Consider the following 8295-nt stretch of genomic DNA (forward strand, 5'->3'; position numbering starts at 1 on the left):
TCATTTTAAAGTATCATAGCTGCTTTAATATGGAGCCTTATTTGATTGTAGGCTCATCAATAAAGTTCAAATCACCATGAAGGGATAAGCTGAAGAAGTAAGCAAGAAAATCCTGAGCTCATATCCAATTGGATATGCCAGGCGTCTAAGGGTTATCAAAAACAAATGGCAGTATGCTTCAACTCAACATGTCCAAAACAGACTCATTATCTTTTTCATCGAATCTTCCCTTCTTCCCAAATTTCTCATTACTGCCTGGGTCACCACCATCTTCCCAATCACCAAGGTTTACAACTTCTAGGTTAACCTCTACTCCTCATTCTTACCCCACATATCCAATATATGAAAGCCTGTAGTTTCTATCTTCACAACATCTCTCATATATGTTATCTTTTCTTTACTCACAAAGCCAAGTCCTCACAAGTTCTTGTCACCTGTCACCTGTACTACTGGAATAGCTTTTTTTTTCTTTTTTCTTTTTTTCTTTGTTATTAATTTATTTTGATTTATCAAAAATCACTTCCATATGCTTTTGAGTTTTAAATTTTTCTCCCCCTTCCTCCCGACCACCCTCCCCAAGACGGCATACAATCTGATATAAGCTATACATATACATTCCTATTAAACATATTTTCACATTAGTCATGTTGTAAGAATTAGAACCAATAGGAGGAACCACCAGAAAGAGGAAACAAAACTCAACAGAAGAAAAAAAATAGCAAATAGTATGTTTCGATCTGCATTCAAACTCCATAGTTCTTTCTTTGGATGTGGATAGCATTTTCCATCACGAGGCCTTTGGAGATGTCTTAGATCCTTGTATTGCTGGAAAGGATTAAGTTTATCAATATTAGTCATCGAACAACATGGCTGATATTGTGTACAGTGTTCTTTTGATTCTGCTCACTTTACTCAGCATCAGATCATACAAGTCTTTCCAGGTTTTTCTGAAGTATGCCTGCTCATCATTTCTTATAGCACAATAGTATTCCATTACATTCATATACCACAACTTGTTCAGCCATTCCCCAATTGATGGGCATCCTCTTAATTCCCAATTCTTTGCCACTACAAAAAGAGGTCCTATAAATATTTTTGTACATGTGGGTCCTTTTCCCATTTGTATGATCTCTTTGGGATATAGCCCTAGAAGTGCTATTCCTGGGTCAAAGGGTATGCACATTTTGATAGCCCTTTGGGCATAGTTCCAAATTTCTCTCCAAAATGGTTGGATCATTACACAACTCCACCAACAATGCATTAGTGTGACAATTTTCCCACATCTTCTCCAACATTTATCATTTTATTGTTTTGTCATCTTGGCCAATCTGATAGGTATGATGAGGTACCTCAGAGTTGTTTTGATTTGCATTTCTCTAATCAATAGTGATTTAGAGCATTTTTCATATGACTATAGATGGCTTTAATTTCTTCATCTGAGAACTGCTTGTTCATATCCTTTGACCATTTATCAACTGGAGAATGACTTGTATTCTTATAAATTTGACTTAATTCTCTATGTATTTTAGAAATGAGGACCTTATCAGAGAGACTGGTTGTAAAAATTCTTTCCCAATTTTCTACCTTCCTTCTAATCTTTGTTGCATTGGCTTTGTTTGTGCAAAAACTTTTCAATTTAATGTAATCAAAGTTATCCATTTAGCTTTCCGTAATGTTCTCCATCTCCTGTTTGGTCATGAATTCTTCTGTTCTCCATAAATCTGATAGGTAAACTATTCCTTGCTCTCCCAGTTTGCTTACAGTATCAGCCTTTATATCTAAATCATGAACCCATTTTGACTTTATTTTGGTATATGGTGTGAGATTTTGATCAATGCCTAGTTTCTGCCATACTCTTCTCCAGTTTTCCCAGCAGTTTTTTTCAAAGAGGGGGTTCTTATCCCAGAAGCTGGGGTCTTTGGGTTTATCAAATAATAGATGACTATAGTCATTGATTACTGGGATCACCTTCTTTTCTAATCATATATATCTGTGTTGTGATTTTACCTTGTTCATTTTTTCATTTTGTTATTTTATTTTCCTCCCTTTTCCTTTTAATTAGGTCAGCTAAAGGCTTACAAATTTTTTTTAGTCTTTTCAAAGAACCAGCTTTTAGTTTTATCAGTTGCAGTCTTTTTTATTCCAGTTCATCTATTTCTTCTGTTATTATCAAGATTTCCTATTTTGTGCTTATTTACCAGGTTTTTTTTTTTCATTGAATGTTTACTTTATTAATTAATCCTCTTTTCTATGTTGTTAATGTGTGTTAGCAGGAATATATTTTTTCCTTGTCAGGACTCATGCATCTCTCTGATCACATTACTGTTCTAGACACTAGACACTGTTCTAGTCAGTGATAGGGGATATAGGAAAGTATCCCTACCTTCTAGGGGTTTACAGTCTATTTGAGGAGAGAGCCATATCCATATATATATGTATTTCAATCTATCTTATAGCAGGAGTTCTTAACTTAAGGGCCACCCCAAGGTTAGATTTCAGGGGTTTATAGACCTGGATCAGAAGAAATTACATCTTTATTTTTACTAACCTTTGGTTTCTGTTGTAATCCTATGTATCTTATTTCATACATTTCAAAATGTTATTTCTAACCTGAGTTCAAATCCGGCCTCAGACCAAACACTTGACAGGTACTACCTACGTGACTCTGGGCAAGTCACTTAACCCCAATTGCCTGGAAAACAAAACAAAACAAAACAAAACAAAACAAAACAAAACATTACCTTTAGAAAAGGCCATAGATTTCATCAGATTGCCAAAGATCTATGATCCAAAAAAAAGATTAAGAACCACAGATGTATAGCAAGTTGGTAAACATTTATTAAGCACCTACTATGTACAGGGCACTGTGCTAAGCTCTGGAGATACAAAGAAAGACAAAAGACGATCCCTGCTCACAGTCTAATGGGGGAAGAGGGAAGGAGAAAAGGGGCACAACATGCAAACAACTATGTCCAAACAAACTATATACAGGACACGTTGATGATAAGCAACAGAGAGAAAGCACTAGAATTAAGTGGGATCAGGTGAGCATCCCTGTAAAAGGTAGGATTTTACTGAGACTTGAAGGGAGTCAAAGAAGCCATGAGACAGAGATGAGAAGGGAGAGCATTCCAGGTATGGGGGACAGCCAGTGAAAATGTCTGGAGTTGGGAGATGGAGTCTCTTGTTTGAGGAACAGTAAGCAGGCCAGTGGACAGGGGAATATCAGGGACAAAAAGACTGGAAAAGGTAGGAGGGGCCTAGGTTATGAACAGCTTTGAATGCCAAAGAAAGCGTTTTGTATTTGCTCCTAGAGGTAATACGGAGCCACTGGAGGTTATTGAGTAGTGACATGGGGTCAGACCTGCACTTAGGAATATCATTTTAGTGGCTGAATGGAGGATGAAATGGAGCCCAGAGACACATGAGACAGGCAGACCTCCCCCAGCAGTGGTCCATGAATGAGGTGATAAGAGCCTGCACCAGAGTGGTGACAGTGTCAGAGGAGATAAGGGAGCATATTGGAAAGATCTTGCAAAGGTGAAATCAGGCCTTGGTAACAGACTGGATCTGGATCTGTTCTAACAATACTAGGCAGTACAGAAATGCCAAATGAAGACTCTATTTAAAAACTATGCACTATAAATAAGTCTATTCTTTATCACACTAATCTCCATAGCAGCAACCAACACCCTTATACCCATTTTCAGAGTCAATGATGACCAACTTTGCCTAAGGCTATTTAGATCTGACTGGTTATTTAATCACATTCTTCCCTACAATCTTTTTTTCCTTTCACCTTTGAAGAAGTTGGTCGCTCTCTCATCTGGCCAGTCCTTCTGTCTATCCTTCCATTCATTAGATGAGCATTTGCTCAAATACTTAATGTGTGCTTAACACTTTATTACTAGGTGGTGTACACAAAACAACACATACAATGTTTTTTTCTGTATACAAAAGCATTAATATAAGACTCATCTTTGTTGTTAGGAGCTTTTTTACTAATTGAGGAGATAAGACATAGACATGAAACAACCAGATACCAAAAGCAAGGGCATGCTAATATCCATTCATTCAAGTCATGCAAGTCACCATGTTAGGTATTAGATGAGATAAGAAAATAAATATGAAAGGATGCCTGCCTTCAAGTAGTTTATAATCTTATAGGGCTGAATCAATTCAAAGTATTAACTGCCTACCATGTGCCAGGAACTGTGTTAGTGTTGGTCAGTCGGCCGATAAATATTTATTAAATACCTACTATGTGCCAAGCACTGTGCTAAGTCCTGGGGTTACAAAAAAAAAAAAGAAAGAAAGATAAAAAACTGCCTCTGCTCTTAAGGACCTCACAGTCTAATGGTGGAGACAACATGAAAACAATTATGTACAAACAAGACATATACTGGATAAATTGGAAATAATCAACCAAGAGAAGGCACTAGAATTAGGAGGAATCAGGAAAGTCTTCCTGTGGAAGGTGGGATTTTAGCTGGCACTTGAATGAAGCCAGGCACGTCAGGAAGCAGAGATGAGGAAGGACAGCCAGTGAAAGTGCCCAAAGTCAGTAGGTGGAGTATCTTGTTCTAAGAACAGCAAAAGGTCAGTGTTGCTGGATTGAAGAGTAGATGGAGGGTGAAGGGGAAAGATAGAAGATGCAAGAAGACTGGGAAGATTGGGGGGAGGGGCAGGTTTATGAAGGGCTTTAAAACACCAGACAGTTTGATTCTGGAGGTGATAGGGAGGCACTAGAGTTTATTGAGAAAGGTGTGTGTGTGTGTGTGTGTGTGTGACGTGATCAAACCTGGACTGTTGGAGATAGAAGACAAAAAAAAAATGACACCTGTCCTCAAGGCCCTTACATTCTACCAGATGACACCCATGGGAATAAATATAACGCAAATAAAAATATTGTAAGTGCATAAGAATAATAGAAAGTGTTATGAGATCCATATTGGTACAAAGAGGTAGCTATTGGGAAGAGGAAAAGGATACTGGGAAATGGATGCTAACTCCAAGGTTGTGAGATTGTGTTATCTCTCTCAGAAACAGCCAAGTTAACGAGATTCCAAGCTCCAGGCATCAGAACCCAGAGAGGAGGCAGGGTTTTGTTCTCACCACCCATTGGCTTGTGGTAGCACTAGAATGCTTGCCTTAGGTCTGTTAGCCTGTAGCTGCTTTTTGGCGAAATGAAAGAAAAAAACAAACAAACCCCAAACCCAAGGTGGGAGACAGGGGAGCTGCCATCATGTTTGCAGACAGCATTTACCTTTAGGCAGCTGGCCTTGATGTCTTTGTCAGAGTAGATCTGCCAATGAGGAACCAGCTAGAAGGCTTTGTCCAACACCATCCTGCACCCCCCACTCCGCACCGCCCTTGCTGATTTCAGTTGCAGTAGGCCTGATGCTGCCAGATAACATCTTTAATATCCAGGGGGGAAATGAATTCCCCTGTTCTGTCTGCCCATCTGTCATCGCCTAAAGAACAGAAAGAATTACAGAGTATCATGGGGCTCAGAGGCTGCTCATGTGGGGTGAGGAGGAATAATCCACACACATCCCTGCTTTTGATCAGATTCCCTTTTAAGTGCCATATCGTGAGGCCGTATCTTCTTCAACTGGGGCAGACATGGAAGAGAGTGAGGCTTGGTTCCTGCTGCATCCTCAACACCATAAAAATAACACCTTACGCTTTATAGCTTGTAATTACTTTCGATTATATCTCCTCATCTGATTCTCACAAGAACTCTGGGAAGTAAGTGGGGTAGGGAATGTCTCATCCCCATTTTAGAGATTTGACTCAGAGGGGTTCTATGACTTAGTAGCTAGTAAGTGGCAGAGCCCCAGTCACAAAGAGCCCTACAAGACTTGGGGTCCAGTTCTGGCTTTGCTGCTTGTTGTGTGACCTTGAACAAGTCACTTTTTTTTGAGCCTCAGTCTCCTCATGTGTGCAACAGGATAATAATGCCTGTATTGTTTTCCTATTATAAATAATATTTTATTTTTCCCAATTACATGTAAAGACAATTTTTAACATTCAGTTTTTAAAAATTTTGAGTTTCAAATTTTCTCCCTCGATCCTCACCCCCCAAGACAGAAAGCAATTAATATAGGTTATATATATTCAATCATGTAAAATATATTTCCATATTAGTCATGTTGTGAAAAAAGAAACAGGCCAAAAGAAAAAAAATTTTAAAATAAAGTGAAAAATAGCATGCTTTAATCTGCATTCAGATTCTGAGTTCTTTCTCTGGAGCTGGATAGCATTTTTCCCCATGAGTACTTGGGGATTGTCTTGGGTCACTGTATTGCTGAGAATAGCTAAGTCATTGACTGTTGATCATTGTACAATATTGATGTTACTGTGTACAATGTTCTTTTGGCTCTGCTTACTTCACTTTATATCAGTTCATGTAAGTCTTTCCAGGTTTTTCTGAACTCATCCTGCCCATCATTTCTTATAGCACAATAGTACTTCATTACTATCATATACCACACAACCTGTTCAACCATTCCCCCCATATTGTTTACCTAAGCAATGTTAGTGTAATTTCTGTGTTAGAGGCTCTCAGATGACACACAAGATTTGGGTACACTTCAGGGAATTTCTCACCTCTCCAGTTTGGTTCATCGCCCCCACTCAGAAAATCAGGTACCCTCACTAAATTATATGTAATACCTATTCCCCTTGCAAGGACAGAATCCAAAGAATAAAAAGGTTATTTACAAGTTAAGAAAAACAAATAGAGCAGTGAGAACTCGAGGAAAATATCGACAGTTGCCAGTGAGCGAAACTTTGCCCAGAGACCTCAACAGCCTCATCTTCTTACAGTCCTGCACTGAGCAGGGCGTCCAAAAAGCTATATACTCCATTCTGAGGCTTCAGTCTGGTGCCTACCATGGCTCTCCACAACTTCCAGCAGGTGGCGCTTTATTCCCATCCTCCTATAGCAACTCCACAGCTGCCAGCTGATGGCAGGGTCAGTCAACTATTCTTCAACCCGAGCTACTTACCTCTTTGCCTAGAGCTCTCCACAGCATCCAGCTGGTGGAGGTCATTAGATCCTTTTTTTCCCCCCAAGAAAAGCATTTCTGTTCCTGAGCAGAAAGAGAGGCCAGTCACATTGTAGTCCAAACATCAAGAAGCCCAAACTGACCATGCTCTGAAGTCTCTCTCTCTTGTGCTAAGGTTCCTGCTTACCTCTGGCCTCACATAAGGTCACCCAGCTGTTAGGAACACGAATCTAAACTCATCTTTGAACAGTCCTGCATCAATAACTCTGGGTTGCATAAGGGCAAATCTGTAGTTTGACGTTCTTCTTTTTACCCCAGCAGGGCATTTGCTGCCTGTATCAACTGTCTTCTGGTTTAGAAACTTAAAAAAAAAATTTTTTTTTAAATTTCTTCCTTTGTTCCTTTAGACTTGGGAGTCCCCCTGGGACCAATTGAGTTGGGGTATCCAAGTTACCTGGAGCATTTGCTGAGGCATCTGGGGTCAGGAGCAGCCAAGCATCATTTACCAGAGGTGTAAAAAATTGCAACTGCCCTTGCAACTGATCAAATGAGATCTCATAAGTAAAGCTTCCTATAGATGATGAAATTCCATTTCACCAAAGGCCCTGGGGAGGGGTAGGGACAGGGGTAGGCAGAAGGCCTGGGCTGAGGGCCAGCATTGAGATGCTTTAGGCATATCCTGCCCAGGGCAGGGACCTGCTGGGGATAAGGCAACTCAGGGTCACTGGGAGGCAAGGAGGTCAGAGTCAGCTTTACTGCCCCAATCCCTCTCAATGAGACCATTCCAGCTCAGTTCCTGATCTGTGTCCCACATTTATATCTGACATTTTCAAAGGTTTACAAAGGTTTTTAATCCTATAAAGGTTTAAATCTTAAAAGGCAAGTACTGCAAATTTTATCACCCCCATTTTATAGGGGAGGAAACTGAGGCTCAGAGAAATTAAGTGACCTTGCCCTTGGTCACCAGGCCTGGCTTTGGGATTTAGGTTTTCTGACTCCAAGATTTAGGAGAATTTGCCAGGTTTCCCAAGCATCAGCCTGAGGCAGAAGCAAAATAGACTTTTGAGGAAGGACAGGGTAAAAAGACAGAGAAACAGGAGATACGACTTTACACACAGAATTGATATCATATCGCATACCTTCTCAGTGGGTGAGGGAGGGAGAGAATTTGGAACTCAAAATGTAAAAAAAATGAATGTTAAAAAAAAAAAAGGCATTACCCAGAGAAAACAGAGCTCCATCCCCTGACACCCCTCCCTCCGTATTTCTCAGTCCCTCTCCT

The sequence above is a fragment of the Vombatus ursinus genome, unplaced genomic scaffold (genome assembly GCF_900497805.2).
Source record: "Vombatus ursinus unplaced genomic scaffold, bare-nosed wombat genome assembly UNPS02014794.1, whole genome shotgun sequence".
NCBI classification, from domain to species: domain Eukaryota; kingdom Metazoa; phylum Chordata; class Mammalia; order Diprotodontia; family Vombatidae; genus Vombatus; species Vombatus ursinus.